The sequence below is a fragment of the Eurosta solidaginis genome, chromosome 2 (genome assembly GCF_040869045.1).
Source record: "Eurosta solidaginis isolate ZX-2024a chromosome 2, ASM4086904v1, whole genome shotgun sequence".
Lineage (NCBI taxonomy): Eukaryota > Metazoa > Arthropoda > Insecta > Diptera > Tephritidae > Eurosta > Eurosta solidaginis.
In genome coordinates this window covers 14630662-14648772 of record NC_090320.1, presented here as the reverse complement: position 1 = coordinate 14648772, position 18111 = coordinate 14630662, and the positions used below count along the sequence as shown (strand labels likewise).

Genomic DNA, 18111 nt, shown 5'->3' with positions numbered 1-18111 from the left:
AACAGTAGATAAAAATTATCAGGGGCTAATGGTATTCTCCCCGTTATGCAGACAAAGACTCAAAAATTCTAGAAAACAAATATTTTTTGCATGCATTCGATTTATCCACACTCCGTCCTCGCGGAGGAAAACAAGTGTGATCTGCATATCAAAGTCGGCAAGAAGAGGTATCGAGCCAACCAAAAATTTCATGCGAATAAGACTTACATTTTTTGTGCTAAAAGCACTTGAGAAATTGCTTTATAAAACACATAAGGAACAAACAATTAACATGGTCGCGTTTGTTGATGTAGATGGTGCTTCCAACAACGCAAAAGCTGACGCGATAAAATCAGCCCACGGTAGGATAGGGGTGGAGAAACCAGTAAGGAATCGTCATTCTTCTTAACCACGCGATATCAGCCGAGCTGGGGGGAGCAAAACTTTGTAAGCAGATATGTTGTTATTAGTAGTATAAATGATACTGAAACAGAACTCCGCACAATTGGTGTAGAGATTGCGGCATGCCCTGACGATGTGGCGCTCGTGACTTCAGGTCCATTCCCTTCAGTGATGGTTAAATCAAAAAAAGAATGTTGGCAAAACTAATTAGGTGGACCTAAGTCTAAATTCGGAGACGACGGATCTACTACTCTTCACGAGGAAGTACAAATCACCCACTTTTGCATTAGATTTAGCTTTGCTAATAAGCCAGCATTAACTCCTATTGAGTAATACCAATAATCTGGGACTTACAATCGATTTTACCTCAACTAGAATGCGTGCATAGAGAAATGGAATCGGTAAGACTCAGGCCTTGGATGCTGCGATGGCTGTAAGAGGCAGTAATGCGACCAGTGTGTTAGGTATGGCTCCATAGTGTGTTGGGAAGCCCTTAGTAAGAACTACATTCGCAACTTCGGTAATAGACATTCTAAAATTCTTAATTTTATAACCAACTATGGCTGGTTGAAGTACATATTCGATGTAGCCCCTAGATGGATAGTACACTGAAAAAAATGGTGCTAGTAAAATCAACAAATCGGTTCTGTTGTTCTTGACTTAACGGAGATTCGGTGAAATTGATCCAATTATGGTTAATTCGACCGAGTTCTTTGTCAGGCGAACAAATTAGTTTAGTCATTTCAACAGAAGAGAAATTGTCGCTCTTAAGTTAACAAAATTCTGTAAAATTGACAGATTCCTAATCAATCTAACTGCTTTTTTTGTTAACACCACTGATCTCACTGGTCATTTCAACAGCGATCAACAGTCAATACATGAGCAAATTTCAAAGAGAATTTTACGCTCACTGCGCTCTCTACTTTGTTCTTATATATGCTCTGTACTATATGTATGCACATCTTTACGTATGTATATGGCGGCCGCCGTGGTGTGATGGTAGCGTGCTCCGCCTACCACACCGAAGACCCTGGGTTCACACCCCGGGCAAAGCAACATACAAATTTTAGAAATAAGGTTTTTCAATTAGAAGAAAATTTTCCTAAGCGGGGTCGCCCCTCGTCACTGTTCGGCAAGCACTCCGAGTGTATGGTATCTTAGGAGATTCCCATTGGCTACTTGGGCGACCTGGTATTACGCCTTCGGTAAAAAGATTTGGTTTAAATGTTATTGTCATACCAGATCATTATATATGTGAGCTAAGATTATATCAATTTATAAAAATTTTTGCGTTTGATTGTGCATACTTTTAGGCTCACACTTCAACATAACGCATGAATCAATTACTACACATTAAAATCACAAAGAAATATGTAATTGCATAATAATTAAGCCTAAATGTAGTTAATAATAAATTGATATATTTATAAATTAAACGTGCGTGTGTATGTAAAAAGCTTATAATCACTAACAAACAAGTGGGTTGTTTGTTTTTTTAAGATAAGTGCATAGTTTTAGGCTGAATTTTTGCACGAAAAATAATATGTATATAGAAAACGTAAATTTATATAGCTGTATTAGAGTGTAAGCAAAAAATATGTATAAATTTTAAGAAAAGCGAATATTAGATTGTGTAGTAATTGTTCTTTAAGTTGTGATAGGATTCAATTCAAATTTTATCGCACAAAAATTGTTGCTGCTGAAATTTATGTGTAAATGAATTACATATTGAAAAAAAAATAAAAACGCTAAATTATTTAAAAACCTATATGTAGTATATTTAAAATATAATTATAACAAAGGTGTTAAGAAATAGATAAATAAAAAACGAAAAAATATGTCTTATTTAAATCACAGAGCAGTTCCAAACATTTTATAGTTTTGTGTAAACTCATAACTATTTTTAACTTATGAGTCATGTGTCGCTCTTACGGATCGTCTCATTCTCGAATGAATTAAAGCATAGGCCGTCAACTAATGAGATGGTTTCTCACGCTCACTTCAAACAGATTACTATCCACATTTACGTTTTACTTTGCCAGTGTTATCGAAAATACGTGCACACGTCTTATTTCATTGCTCGTTAGTCAGCGACTTATTTACTACCACAGCGATCATAGTACGCATATAAGCCAGCAGCAATTTTAGTTTTAGTAATCACTGGATTAAATGGACCACACTATTCTCAGCGGAAAGCAGTAACCTCTCTTTCGAACGCAAAATAAATGAGAATTTTCTGAATTTACTTTCAAAAATCTCTCATTTTCTTGTATTCAACTACAATATCAAGTACAGCTTTATTCCAAACCTGTCCAATGCCAGCAGAGCTTCAAATACGAACGCAACTTTTTTTGCAATAAGTAGTATGTGGCTCAAAAAGAATATTTGAGCACAATTTAAGCGAAAACTGATTGACTGCTTGCTTTGCTAGAGTTCAATCGCTGACCTCACATGACATGTAAGTGAACGATGAATAGTTTTCCGAAGCTTCACGAAGCTCTCGAGAGCATTATTTCTCTATGCACTTAAAAAGGTATCTCCCAGCTCTGGTATATCCACCAGATCACCATTGGCGCCCAAACAGATTCGTTTCATTGAAGCAATTCGCCACTGCTAACTAGGCCAGCTGAAAGGACATCCAAAAATACATTAATATCAAATTCTCTGCCTCTCCTGTCCTAAAAAATGGTCAATATGAATGAAAGTAGTTTAGAGAAAGGTATAATCCTTAAATAAAAAAGCCTGAGTTGGAAAAATAAGAATATTAGAACAGCATTAATGGGCTAAAAGGGAGATGTACCTAATGTCGTATTTGCTGTAATATATAAGTTCTTGTAGCTGTGTCCTATGAAGCACATTTAAAAGACACCTACCAGAACGGATCATTATGTTGCCTTGAACCCGAGTTTTCATATGTCGGTTCGCCTACATTAATATTTCGCATACCTTTTTAATGGAATTGAATGGATTGCTACAAGTTTGGATTTGGAAATGAGTTAAAGGGAAAATGAGGAAAAAAGAATGAGGCTGAGAGAGAGATAGAATTGGACAAAGATATAGAGAAACAGAGAACAGGGAGGAAAGAAGGAGCTAGAAGGAGACAGAGAAAGAGAAAGTGAGAAAGAAAATGGATAGGGAGAAAGATACGCAGATAACCGAGCGAACAGAAGGAAGAGGAAAAGGAATAGGAAGAGAGAGAGAGAGAGGGAAGGAGAGAGTGAAAGAGACGAACTAAGAGATAAAAACTTCTTAAAAGTCAGGCATATGGACCACTTTTTGGGCATAACAACGTCTGGTGGATCTGCTGGATACTCACAAAATCCGATACACAGAAATCTGAAACCTTTCAAGAGGTAATATATTCATTAACATTTTATTTTATTGGCTAGTTGGGAGAATATTTTGCTTAAACTACTTTCAGCAGATGTATTATTAGACTATGATTGTATTATCTTATAGAAACTTATTAGAATACTTTATGAAAAGTACTAAACTTTCTGAATATAAAAATAGTTATGCGGTGACAAAATGACAAAATATTGTAGTTTATAAATCAACAAAATTACCTAGCATAAGCAGCACCAATTATAAATGCACATTTTTAATTGTTAGACTTAGAATTGAGTACCAATTGCTTTGTTTTTAATTTCTTGATTGAAACAGCAAACCATATTAAGTCGCTTTACGCATTTTTTCAGTACCGGTTTCAGAAATTTTCAAATAAATACTTCTTTTATCGTTTCCGAAAAGCTAAAAACTTTCTTTAAGATCATGCTAGTTAAGGTTGAACTGGCTAGTTCGTGATAACCTCGCATATACTGAATAAGTACATAGTGTTGCCAGAAGTTTGTTCTACGACCGAGCTGGAAAACCCTTTCAGAAGACGGAACCTATGTAAAAAAATAACTCCGTCTTCTTGGCAAATACTAAAAGCTTTCAGGGACCTATGATACTTATACTGCTTTTAGATCTGATAGCTGTGCCACACTTAAAAGCTGAATTTTTAGACTGCACCTTCTACATCTGCTATCACTGCCCTGGAGCCCTAAATTAAAACCATGTAATGCCAGAAGGTAGTGTACAGTCAGAGTACCCATTATGGGCATTCTCTGCTTTCTGTACAATTATAAGAGTAACTTTTTTAGTGTAAGGTTGTACCACCTGCGCATAATCTTCGAAACTTTGGAGGCCCTGCCTTGGTACCACACCTTTACTGCCCAGTTGATCATGTGCCGCTCTCGCTTTTTTAAATCTCGTTAAATCTACTTAGCTTCAAACGATGCGCCCTGTCTTCTTTTTTATTTCTATTTCAGAATGAACCTGATAATGCGAGCTCCATAATGATGAAGCATATTTCAAAAGAGGTCGTAATATCTTCGTAAAAACGGTTCTGGTAATATATGCAGATGCAAAAATATATGCTGAACACCACGATTTCTACTAATAGTTACAAAAATGAAAGTCTTAGCTGCTTGCAAAAGATAAAGTGATAAAAGTTACATTAATAATGGCGTCAATCTCTGACGTTTCACGGTTCTGAAGTGTAAAAACCAAAGCAAATCGCGTTTTTCTTCGCCTGCAATTCTTTTAATTGTATATCAGGCCTTGTTCTAAGACTATTTACTGTTCCAACAAGTCAATATAGTTAGGCGTTTATGTTCAAAAAGAAAGCTAAGAAAGCCATTTTGTGCTTAAAGGTCTAGATGGCATGAAACACTTGTAAGCCTAGATTTTTTTTAAAGAAGAATTTAGTCAAAGTTTCTTATTACATAGCTAAAAGTATGAGACTTTTTAGATGACTTTAACAAAAATTGCGTTTTCTTTCGACACCGTTTAGAGGCATGATCGTAGTCGATGTTTTTTAAAGTATATGAAGATCCCCTGAGCTGGTTTCTTGGATATTCAGTTAGAGCTTAATCATACGCATGAAGCTTTAATCGGCAAAGCGTAATGGAGTCTCATTATTGTTATCGAATTAAAAAAATGTTAAAACTCTTAAGTTTTTATATTATATATTTATTTATTATAATATATTTAATCTAACTATTTAATTTCGTTTTATTTAGTTTATGCATAAACATGATCACCTCAATGTTAATATTTGTATTTAGTGTCATTAATGGTAGATCTGGAGCTATAAACGACACAACTAAAATGCATATAAAACAAAAATATCTATAAAACTCATACGTTTGTATATATAAGCATCTATATGTATATTTAAAATAGTTATTATTTATATAACCACGCTTGCTAAAAGAATAGAAAACTCTAATTGTATATATCTATAACTGCATGAAAGTAACGAATCTATTACCTACAAAAATACTCGTCGACGTAAGAAGAAAAACTAGAAGATAACAAATATACTTAAAACAAAAATGAAAGTAACAAAACACAGGTATTTGTAATTTGCGATTGTATAAAATAAAAAAGAAAAAATTATTTTACGTAATTTTTGATGAAAAAAAAAATACATGAAATACATATAAAAAAGCATAGCACTTTGTACATTTAAGTCTTAGCTCATAGGCAGGCAGAAAATAAATAATAATAAAAAAAAACGAATTATAAATTGATATTCAACAAACACCTTGTGTTGCTATTTATGAGGAATAAAAGTTGAGACAACGGTATAAATATTTTGATAATTTGCGTGGTAAGTATTATGGTAATTCAAATGGTCTGATTCGACAGGGTGAATAATTGATGTATATTGGAGAGATTGTCCGTCCCCCTTGTTTTTTTTCGGAATAGCTGGAGCTATATAGTGCCCCTGAAATATATATATCCCCTACTTGATTTCATTAGTTGCAGGTTCGAAAATCCCATGCAGGGAATACCAAACTAGTCAAAAAAACTATAGCTTCAACTACACCATTGCTAGTTTGGAATGAGAAAGCGTCAAATGCGAAAGCGTCACTTCGATAAAACAATAGTTACTTGTAAATGCGAAAGCGCCATTTGGAAATAAGAACAGCCATTTGTAAATATGAAAACGTCACTTCGGTATAAGGAAAGTTACTTGTAAATGAGAAAGCGTCAATTTTAGTTAAGAATTGTATATTTTTGTTCATAGGGCGCCAAACTAAAACTCGAAAGCATCAGCTGTAATCAGAAATAGTCATTTGTAAACGAGAATAGCTAATGAGAAATGGGAAAGCGTCACATGAAAATGAGAATTGTTAACTTTAAATGCGAAAGCGTCACTTCGGTATAAGAAAAGGTACTTGTAAATGAGAAAGCGTCAATTGTATTTAAGAATTGTGAGCTCTTATTCATAGAGCGCCAAACTAAAATTCGAAAGCATCACGTGTAATTGAGAACTGTCGTTTGTAAATGAGAATAGCCAAAAATGGGAAAGCGTCATTTGGAAATGACTACAGTCATTTGTAAATGCGAAAACGTCACTTCAGTATGGCAATTGTAAATTGCAAATGAGAAAGAAGAGAGAAGCACTTCAGTATGATACTAGTCAATTGTCAATGAGAAAAAATCGGATTGAATTGAAAAGGCGTCGTTTGTAGGTATGAATAGTCAATTGTAAATCAGAAAACTACTGTTAAGATTAGGGACTGTCAGTTTTGAATAAGAAAGTGTTAATTTGTAAACGTCTAATTCCTCCAGTAACTGTTCCCGTTACTTCATCCACCAATTGCTATAAATTTTGGAGCCGTTGCTCCGCATGGTACCGCCCGTTTGTCTGCGAAATTGAAAGGTGTACCTTCACATACATTTTCAATTTGCCCCAAACGATCCCGAATCGTATCAGCATCGGCGAATAAGGTGCTTAGGGATGACGATCCCGGAAGTTTGGTATTCTTAAGCACCAAAAATATTGGAATTATTGAACTTTAACCTTGGAATTGTTGAAAATAACATTAGAATATCCATTTAGGTAATCTAAAACCTAGTCCATAAATATCCCCCTTAAAGAACAAAACAAGCACAACACTGGTGAACAAAAACTAAATTAAATTGCTTGTGCCATGATTTTTACTGATGGTTTTCGGTTTTTGAAATATTCGTGTCTAAAATTACGAAACCGCTTTTCCTTCTGCTATGTCACAGGTAGACAAAAATCAAAATAAATGTTGTTGCCAGATACATGACTATAGTTTTTCGAAGGTTTCAACTAGGTGAAACCGATTGTGGAGTCAAAGAAGTCTTGACATTTAAAGTTGATGAGAAATTCGTGCTCAGTTGTACAAAAAAAGTGTTTTTCAGGTAGGTTTGAGGTCATGTATCATCTGTGTATCAAAATCTATTTTAAGTTTTTAGAAATTTTTTTTTTTGCTTCTGAGAGACCATATCTAGCGCTATCTGTCCTTTTCTTTCTTCTCCAAAAAGCAAATTAAACTTCCATCATGCTAAAGCTGACTAGATTTTCGTATTGCATTGAGCCTCAGTTATTTTTATTTCATTTTGTTTTTTTCGACGCCAAGGATCGAACAAAACACCTCTCCTACTCGTGTACTTATATACAAGTCTAGGCGGCATTGAAATGAGTTTCTTTTACCATATCTTTGCTTTGCTTTTTTACGCACATTTGAACTAGTTATGGACTGGTATTTCTCTCTTTGTTATCTGATAATTGACATTCCGCTGGATATTCCCATGCGCAAGTACCAGTTGCTTACAAGGAGAAAAGTCATTTGCCTAGGGATTCATGAAAGCTGTGAATTAGTTAAAACATATAAAGGATTTTTGGCTATAAGATAGTTCCAGAGTAGATAAATTTGAGTGCAGAAACTTACAGCTGCTTTTTCCGTAAGTTGCTAGATGATGGTTTAGGTTAAAAATTTGCGGAGGCAAAACAACCATCTGCATGAAACATGTCAAGCATTTCGAAGTTCAATGCAGCTTGAGCGCAGACCATACGGCTATAACAATTCAGCTTTATTAATTACAGGACGATGACAATCTAATTCCGTATCTGCGCTTCGAAGGAGCTTTTATAACCACATTTAGAAGTGGTTGGTTGGCGCAAGGGTGCCCAATTAGTTGACCTGGTGATACAAGTGTACAGCAATGTATGAAAAGCAATGGAAGGCGTAGAGTCTAAGATAAAGTGTGATGTGAAACAGATCATGTAAGCTGTCAGGTCCTTGGCGGCCATCGTGGGGTGATGGTAGCGTGCTCCGCCTATCACACCGTATGCTCTGGGTTCGCACCCCGGGCAAAGCAACATCAAAATTTTAGAAATAAGGTTTTTCAATTAGAAGAAAACTTTTCTAAGCGGGGTCGCCCCTCCGCAGTGTTTGGCAAGCGCACCGCGTGTATTTCTGCCATGAAAAGCTCTCAGTGAAAACTCATCTGCCTTGCAGATGTCGTTCGGAGTCGGCATAAAACATGTAGGTCCCGTCCGGCCAATTTGTAGGGAAAATCAAGAGGAGCACGACGCAAATTGGAAGAGAAGCTCGGCCTTAGATCTCTTCGGAGGTTATCGCGCCTTACATTTATTATTATTTTTTTTTATATAAGCTGTCAGGTCACTGTAGTGTTATTAGGTTGAAGTAGTAGCCGTAACCGAAGTAGTAGAAACACTGAAAGAAAATAGCTTAAGCTGCAGCCACGTTCAAGATAAACAAGCAGTAACTGAGGCAATAATCTCGCATTGTACAACATCTAAAAGCGTGTTTAAGTGTTGTCAATCCCTAGAGAGAATCGGGATAGAGAGCATACATCTGTACTGGGTACCAGGGCGTTAGACTGGGTTGGTCCCCATACAAAAAAAAAAGTTGCTAATGTCCGCCCCTAAATTTGAAGATTATGTTGAGAGGGTTTAGAAAAAAAAATTTTAATTTTTTTTTGATCCTTCGATTTTTTAGCTGACCTAATCATGTGAAAACGACTTCATAGCTTAAAAGGACATTAAACGGAAATGTGAAGCTTCTCAAGGCCAAAACAATGACATATCAATTTTAAAAGTCGGACGTCAATAAGCAAGTTACAATGAAAAAACATTTTCGGCTGCATTTCGAAGGATCAAAAAAAATTTTCCGAAACCCTCTCAACATAATCTTCAAATTTAGGGGCGGACATTGGACTCTTTTTTTTTTCGACCCAGTCTACAGGGCGTATAGGGTAGAAGAAAATGAAAAAGAGGATGATCTAGCTAAAAAGGGTGTATCGCTAGAAGCTTTCTCCGTAAACGTCTCAATCAGATTGGGCGATATCAAGAGAAGGCAGGAGTTGCACATGATCAAGCAGGAACCGTGTGAACCCAAGCGCGTTCATATCGAAGATCATGTATAAGTCTTACAGCCTTAGACTAACAAAGTTACTCTTATCAATAAAAAGAGAACACTGTATGCTCATCTAGGGTATTCCGACTGGACACTGCTTTCTGCGGTCTTACTTACTTACTTAATTGGCACTTAACCGTTTGAACGGTTATGTCCGTCCAACAAGGCGCGCCAATCGCTCGTTCTCTATGCCAACCGGCGCCAATTGGTCACACCAACGGAGTTTAAATCGTTTTCCACCTGGTCCTTCCAACGGAGTGGAGGCCGACCTCTACCTCTGCTTCCATAGGCGGGTTCCGATAGAAACGTTTTCTTGGCCGGAGCGTCATCTTTCATTCGCATAACATGACCTAGCCAGCGCAGCCGCTGCGTTTTAATTCACTGGACTATGTTGACGTCTGCATAAAGATTGTACAGCTCAATATTCTTCGTTACTTGCCATCGCCAACGCGTATAGGGCCACAAATCGTTCGAAAAGCGTTTGTATTGAACACTCCCAGAGCTGCTTGATCTGATGTTGTCAAGGTCCATGTTTCTGAACCATATAGCAGGACAGGTACGATAAGAGAAAGACTTTACTTTTCAATTTCCTACTTAGTCCAAAGTAGAATTTATTTGCAAGAGTGATTATTCGCTGGATTTCAGAGCTGATGTTGTTGTTAGTATTAATACTGGTTCCCAAATAAACGAAATTATGGCTGCCAATAGTAGCGAGGTTGCAAAAGGAGCATATGCACTGACTCTTTGATCGATGACAGCAGGTACTTTTTTTGTACCCATTTACAATCAAACCCATTTTTACCGCTTCTTTCATGAGCTTGGAGTGGGCAGAATTTTTGCATAGGTTGTAAAAGGCATTTCGTATTTGCCAGGAAGACGGAGTTGTTTTATAACATAGGTACCGGTTTTGGGTAGGGATTTTCAAGTTTGTCGTCAAAAAAACTTCTGGTAACTCTGTGGACTCACGAAGTCTATGTAAGGTCCTCACAGACCAGCCAGTTCAGGCTAAACTAACCTTACCATATCAAACATTCTCAGAAAAAGTTTTTATACAAATATTTGTAAGCAATTTCTTCAACATTTTCTGGTCACTTTTTGTTTTATTGCTTTTTTTTTTTAGAAATAAATTTTAATTAACTGCGATGCATTTAATTTGTATAATAACTGTCGAAATATAAACATATTTTAGGCTAATTTGTATTAAACCTTTAATAAAGAAGCGCACTTAATTTTAAAACTATATAAAAAAAATATTTATATTTGAAAGCTTAAATTAATTTTTTAGCCTAACCGCAAAAATTTATGACGCAGCTTTTTAATATTCATCCGGTAGATTTAAATAAGTCCACAATACCAAATAGAGGCAAAGCTATGTTAAAAAAAGTTTAAAAATATTTTGTTAAAATTATCAGCAAAAACAAACTTTAACAAATATTTTATCATAAAAAACCAATTACTGGCAGGCACGTTTAATAAAGCATTCATAAATTTTTAATTAATATACAGCCGAAAGTAAATAGGAACTGAATAAACGGAAAATGACCTATCAAAAGCTGTTAGCAAACATGGAAAGATGTGGTAAAAAATATGCAAAAATATTTGCATAGAAAAAATTTAACCAGCAAAGCTGTGTAAGCTCCGTTGTGTGAGTGTAGATATATAAAAATTTAAAAATTTAAAGTTTCAAACATAAATGACACAATGAATTTTTAAGGAAAAAGTTGACTTGATTTATGCATTTTACTTACATATCAGGAGCTAGAGATAGATTTGTTATCAATTCGATGAATTTATTGATAAAATAAAGAAAGGAAACACAACTAGAGTTGGCAAAGATCCACGCTCTTGTTATTTTGTCACATCGACTGAAAAATCATAGTAGATCAGCAGTGAAATCTTCCGAAACATCACCATGACTGGATTATCAGTGATGATATCTACGTCTCGAACGCAATCACGCTTACCAATTATGCCAGTCACACACCCAGTCACAGCTGTCATCACAGGCACAATTAGCTGCGAAAATGCAATTATAAGAACGGAATGTGTTGTGCGCTTATATTTTCATAACAAAATTAAGCACCAACGCATATGCGCGTAAAAAAAAAACACGTCGAAAAAAACCAATAATTGTTGTGTTTTTTTTTTTTTTTTTACAAGTATATACATATGCACTTAAGTTTCATTTGAACTGCTTAGTATATAACTTTATCTACTCTTATGAAATTTGTAATAGACCGCATAGACAAACTCTGACCCGTGCGTACTGAGTTGGCCAACAATATACAAAACGCTTTTGAGAAATCAGCTCAACGCTACAACCTCCGAAGCAGAGTAAAACCATTTAGTGTAGGTGAAAATGTATTTCGGCGCAATTTCGTTCTGAGCGACAAAGCGGATACGTTTAACGCCAAGCTAGCACCCGTTTTTGTTAAAGCTACAGTTCTCGCCACAAAAGGAAACTCCATGTATCAATTGCAAGACATACATGGTAAGATAGGGTGGTACCACGGAAAAGATATTAAGGAATGCAAGGGTTAAAATACAATTTACCGTCAGATAATGTCCTAAAAAACAACTAAAAAAGGACAAACGTATATAAATATCGATCTCCATCCCTATTTAATTATCTCTGTTTCGTATCACGCCAGCTTTTTGACTTGTTTTTCTGTGCCTATAAAAGCTTCGGATTGAGACATAGCGGGGTCTTTTTCTGGATAAAGTTTGCCTTAAATGTATATTCGCGCGATGAAGCTAATACCGGCCAAAAAGGTAAAAATCGTTCGGATCTAAGTTCCACAAGTAAAGCGGAAAGTTAAATATTCGCTAAACCTTCCTCGAGAAAAATAATTCAGGTTTTCGAAAATCTAAACGCGTAACCCGCAAATTAAAGCTACAATATTTTAAAGATCCATCAGTGTTCGGATTGGGACTTGCAATGACACGGATTGGAGCAATACATCATCATCAACTGCACCATGGAAAACTCGCAGGCTTGGTTGCAGTGACAAAATTTGGAGTGATAAAATAGTTGTATAAGTGCACTATATTTAAACCTTTGAAAAAAAAAATAAATCTGTTTGTTTAAGAAAAAAAAGGCATATACATACATAACTAAATGCAGCCAAGAGACGTGAGAAATCGAAAAATTCCAAGTTCCTCTTAACTTCCAGTGCACACTTAGTTATGTCGCGAAAGGAACGGAGTAAACTCATAATATTCTAGATGAAAATCAAGAAAAAGAAAATTAGAAAAATTGAAGAAAACCAAGTTTCAGAATATAGGACGTGGAAAAAAAGAAAACGCGGAAAAAGCAATTTTTAACATAAAAAACAATGTAAAAATTAAATATTTCGAATACAAGTAAAATATACGAATATATAGACTTACTTCTGTAAAATAACTTAAAGACATAAGTATATACATACTTAATATGAAAGAGAGAGAAAAATATAGTGTGGGTGACATAATCTTATTAAATTAAATGTGTGCGAAAGTTTTCAATGAATTTCCTTTGAATTTAACAAAGAAAATTATAATCAATAATGACTTTTTCCGGTCAATTTATTTATAGAATTAAATTTCGGTTAGGCTTTTTTGACCAATGTATTTTAGATGCAAAATAAAAACTTTATTTCATCTTTCTACCCGACGTTTCGCTAGTCTCTCTAGCTTCTTCAGGGGGATATCTGTTTATTTAGGAAAAACAACAAAAACATTAAAGCATGTGGTAAAAACCGAAATGAAAACTAATATTACATCACATTTTTATATACACATGAATACATGATAAATATCACAAATCACAAATAAACGCGTAACACCCTAATAAAACATTCATCACACTTACATATTTATATTGTTTTAAATATTTATATTGTTTAAATATAATTAAAATTTTAGAATAATTTAATATTTAAAACAATATAAATATGTAAGTGTGATAAATGTTTTATTAGGGTGTTACGTGTTTATTTGTGATTTGTGATATTTATCATGTATTCATGTGTATATAAAAATGTGATGTAGTATTAGTTTTCATTTCGGTTTTTACCACATGCTTTAATGTTCTTGTTGTTTTTCCTAAATAAACAGATATCCCCCTGAAGAAGCTAGAGAGACTAGCGAAATGTCGGGTAGAAAGATGAAATAAAGTTTTTATTTTGCATCTAAAATACATTGGTCAAAAAAGCCTAACGAAAATTATAATCTTTTTGAGTTTCATGGTTCACGAAAATTAAAGTAAAATTAGAATAATAATATAGTTTATTATAATTAAATGTTCAAGTTAGAAAAGGAGAGAGTGATATTTTTTTAAGTGATTGGAGAGAGAGTTTCCAATGTCTTATGGGCGTTCCAATATGAACCAGAAAACAAAAATCGAAGCAATCACAATATCGAATTCTAGTTACAAAATTAACATAGGTGCTAAAGTACCATTTTACAGCAAAGCAGAGGCATCGTAGAAGGCCTTCATCGAGTTCCTGCAACATCAATGCACGTAAGTTTATAATAAAATTTTTATATTTTCATACCATTTGGTTTCTTTGTTTTGTATATGTACATACATATAATTTTTTTTATTTAACTACCGTGTTAATGATCATTAAGTATGATAAGTGAATCGTGAGAGAACGAGAGAACGAGAGAATCGACGAAACGAGTTGGTATTAGAAATGTCTTTAGATTCTTTGAGATTAATATTTACTAATACTGAATTTCTAACATACTTCAAAACCGCGGAAGTTCCAATCAAATACCTTATATTTGATTTAATATGATTCGTTTCTCTGTCTTAATAATATTTCACCTTTTTAAATATCACGCACTCTTAGTAAGTTTGAAATATTCCTTTTTGCCTATAGTTCCGATTCCATGCCATTCCTATAGGTGTTCGGACTTAAGCCTAATAGTAAAATTTGGTACTTTTTTTGCTTTAGTACTAAATTTAGTATGAAATCAAATTCTGATCTTTTTCTTTTTATTTGATTAGTCTCATTATTAAATAAAACATGAATTATTAAGTTTGTAATAATGGTCTGAAATTCGTTATTGTTGTTGCTTTGCTTTGGGACATCTCACTAACATCTGAGAAGTCATGATTGGGTGGGTTAAGAGCGGTAAGTAATTGGTAGAATAACCGCTAGGCAAAAGACAAAGTATTGTGTCGCTTTCTAAAAAGGTTAAACAACGATCATATTGAGTGATGAGGTAATAAATTCCTTAACCCTTACGTGTGGGTAAATTTTTTCTTGTTAGGCCTTGGGTTTGTCGTAACTGGTGGTTTGGTCGGTCGTTTGGTCAACGAATCCATATAAGTAGCTGAAGCTCCGGCACAGCTAGACGCACACAGGCAGACGCCGATCATCTTCTTCGTGCCACCAGGTAAACTTGGTACAACTGCGAAACAATTGTCAAACCAGAGTAAGTATGCTTGTCAAAGGTTCCATAACATATTGTTGCGCATAAATTAAGAACTTTTAAATTTCAGTATGCATTTTACTCAGCTGCAAATGTGTATCTCCATTTAATCTCTACACTATTTCCCAATTCTATGACCAAAAGGTGCGTGTGTCCACTATTCATCGCAACCGATTAAGCTATAAGTTAAAAGCTATGATCAACAGAGGTCTGTGTCTCCGCTATTTAGAGCAAACGGTTCTGTAGCGAGTTATTTACCACCGCCGCGATTCTTCAATAATTGCCGCTAGATGAGTCTCCTAAATATTATCTAAGCGGTGTTAAGCGTATTTTTTACCCTCAAATGTAGATGTTTATACATGTAAAAAGAAAAAAAGGGCTAATATGGCTTTTAATTATTTTAAATTTTTTTCCACTTAATAGCAATAAACAACGATAGCGACTTCTAACTACAGAAAGGAGCTTACTGCGCCATTACTAGATAGCAGCAAAAATAACATATTATTTGATTGTATTTTTTACTGTTACGAGAGTTATGATTGATAAAAGTGATTGTAAACTTCAGTTTGGGTCATATTGCTCTGCTATCGCTGTTCAGTCTCAGTGACGAGTTGAAGCAACTGCAACTGTGCCAATTCTGCATACAATACTTGCTATAAAGTAGAGTAGAGCACTAATTAAAGCAGTCTTTCACACAATGGTTTCTTTCAGTCACGGTTTTCGTTGTTTTTTTTTTGATAAAATTTGCGAGCTTTATTCCTGTTGGCTAACAGCTCAAGCTACTTGCACTCACGCCTCTCTTCCTCTAACTTTTCATCCTACTAAGGCGTCTGGCTTCTTTCAGCTCGTGATAGCATGCATACAATATTATTGTTGCGTTTGCATTTAACGTTACCCTGTGGGAAACTTACTTTTCCATGGTCACATGTTACCTTTTTTTGCGCTGGTGGCATTAGAAAGTGCTTGGGAGATATACTCCCTCTGCTGCCGTGCTCCGTCGGGTTGAGGCTTGCTCTCAGAGAGCAGGTGTGAGTCGAGTTGCAAATTCATTGGCAGTCTGTTGCAATTGCAGCCTTTTGATGTCTAGATTTACTTGTGTTTTTTGTTTCTTGATTTTAGCCGCGCAGAGGCGAGCGCGTATTTTGGCTGCGACGAGATAATGATTCGAGTCGTTGTTAGGTTCTTGTATCGTGCGCACATCTAAAACACTGAAGGCGTGCCGTATCAGGTGGCGAAAGGGCACCTGCTACTACAAAAATTACTTGATTTAGGTAAAAACTCGGATCTTAAAATTACTTGGATCCAACTAAGTTCCACTTCTAAAAAAAAAAAAAAAAACACATCTTAAAAGGTTTAGTTCAGAAAAAGGACCTGGTAATGCAAAAGTACTCGGGTATGAAAAAGGACCATACTTTTAAAATACAAGCCACAAGATTAATTAAGATAGTCTATGATATCAATTATTATAATTTTGTTGCGGGTTTTACTTTTTTTTAAGGGAATAGTGCATTGTTCTCGAAAAAATAGTCCGCTTTTGAAGCCAGGACAAAAATTTGTATTTTATGCTTAAAGTACCAACTATATTTTCTGTTCCTACACATTCAACTTCCAACCAGTGTTGCCATTTTGATGCTTTTGGAGCCAAATCTAGCCCTTTTTTGCGTTTAGCTCCAAACATTCCGGATTAGCCCCTAGCTCTTTTTTTGGACCTCTTTAAAATGTTTGCCCCTCTCTGGTTCCAAATCTATTTCAGCAATACGAAGTTTTATTTTATTTGTTTCGTTATGTATGATGTGTCAACTCGGTAGTCAACATATAACAAAAACTTTAATCAATAAACTGTGTCGTGAGGTTGTATATTTGCTTTCCAGCTTGTGCAAGAGCATAGTGTCACCTTCTAAGAGTTTGAACCCTTTAACTTCAGATTATAATAAATATTTGTAGCCGGAACCTTATTTTCATTATACGTTTGAAGAATATATACGAACTAAAAAATAAGATAAATGTACAGAAGAATTCATTGAACGAAATATAGGTAATATATATATGTCGCGGCTTCATAATTAAATTAATAGAGCAATTAAGGCAACGCTTGCCGCACAATATGGAAACACTTAGCAAAATAGATTTCATTTCGGTTGAAAACACATTGAGAATTGTAAAGGTATAGCACTGATGAAATGACGAAGTCACAAATGCAGTGGAAAAATATCTATCTCCAAAATTGGAAAAATATGACTTCAATATTAAGTTTTTGGTTTGACTAACAGTATAATTCCAAAAGCTTGTCGATTTTGTGCTGCCACTAAGTAATGCTGAAGTTGCAAGAACGTTTTCAAACATGAGTTTGATTAAAAGTAAACACAGAAACAACAAGTAAAGGTGTATAAGTTCGGGTGTAACCGAAAATTATATACTCAGCGTGAGCTTCAATTGCACATTTCATTTCAGATAAATAAATTTTCTGCATAACACGTGGCACCGCACGTTTAAAAAAAATTTCTCCCCATTTCCTCTTACAATAAAACTTGATAAGTGAAATATCATTGATTCAAAGCTATTTTTTGCTAAGTTATAGCTTATTATTCTAGTCTACGACCCTTTTATACTTGTCTTATATCTAAGTTACCGTGGCCTTTAACCGATCCCGTCCATTTTTACTAGAAATATTTTTTGCTATAACCCTGCAAAAATCATTGGATCATGTGGTCCACTGAAGTACTTACCATTATACTCCACTGTAATGCAGCAATGGACCAACTCATGTTTCTACACGAGCATTGCTCGTTTTTAACGATTGTAATCACTACACGATGTTTATTGGACTGTGGGTACTCCATGGATTACTCTGATGTAATGCGGAGCTGGAGTATATGGTCCAGTCCTAGGACATCGCAATGTTAATTGGACCATATTTTTTGTATGAATTGTGGTTAATTTTGGAGCACTCGCTTGGTCCATAGCGAGTACTCCATACATGCATGCATGGAGTACTCGCGATTTTTGCAGGGAAGGAAAATATATGTACCCAATTTTTTTGCTTAGATAAAAAAGGGCAGTG

The 18111-nt window shown here is 35.1% G+C and overlaps 1 long non-coding RNA gene across 1 annotated transcript in view; it reads right to left on the bottom strand.

Moving 5' to 3' along the window:
• LOC137239336 (uncharacterized) overlaps positions 1–18111 on the bottom strand; it is a 329408-nt gene that overhangs the window by 146745 nt on the left and 164552 nt on the right. The window lies entirely within an intron of this gene.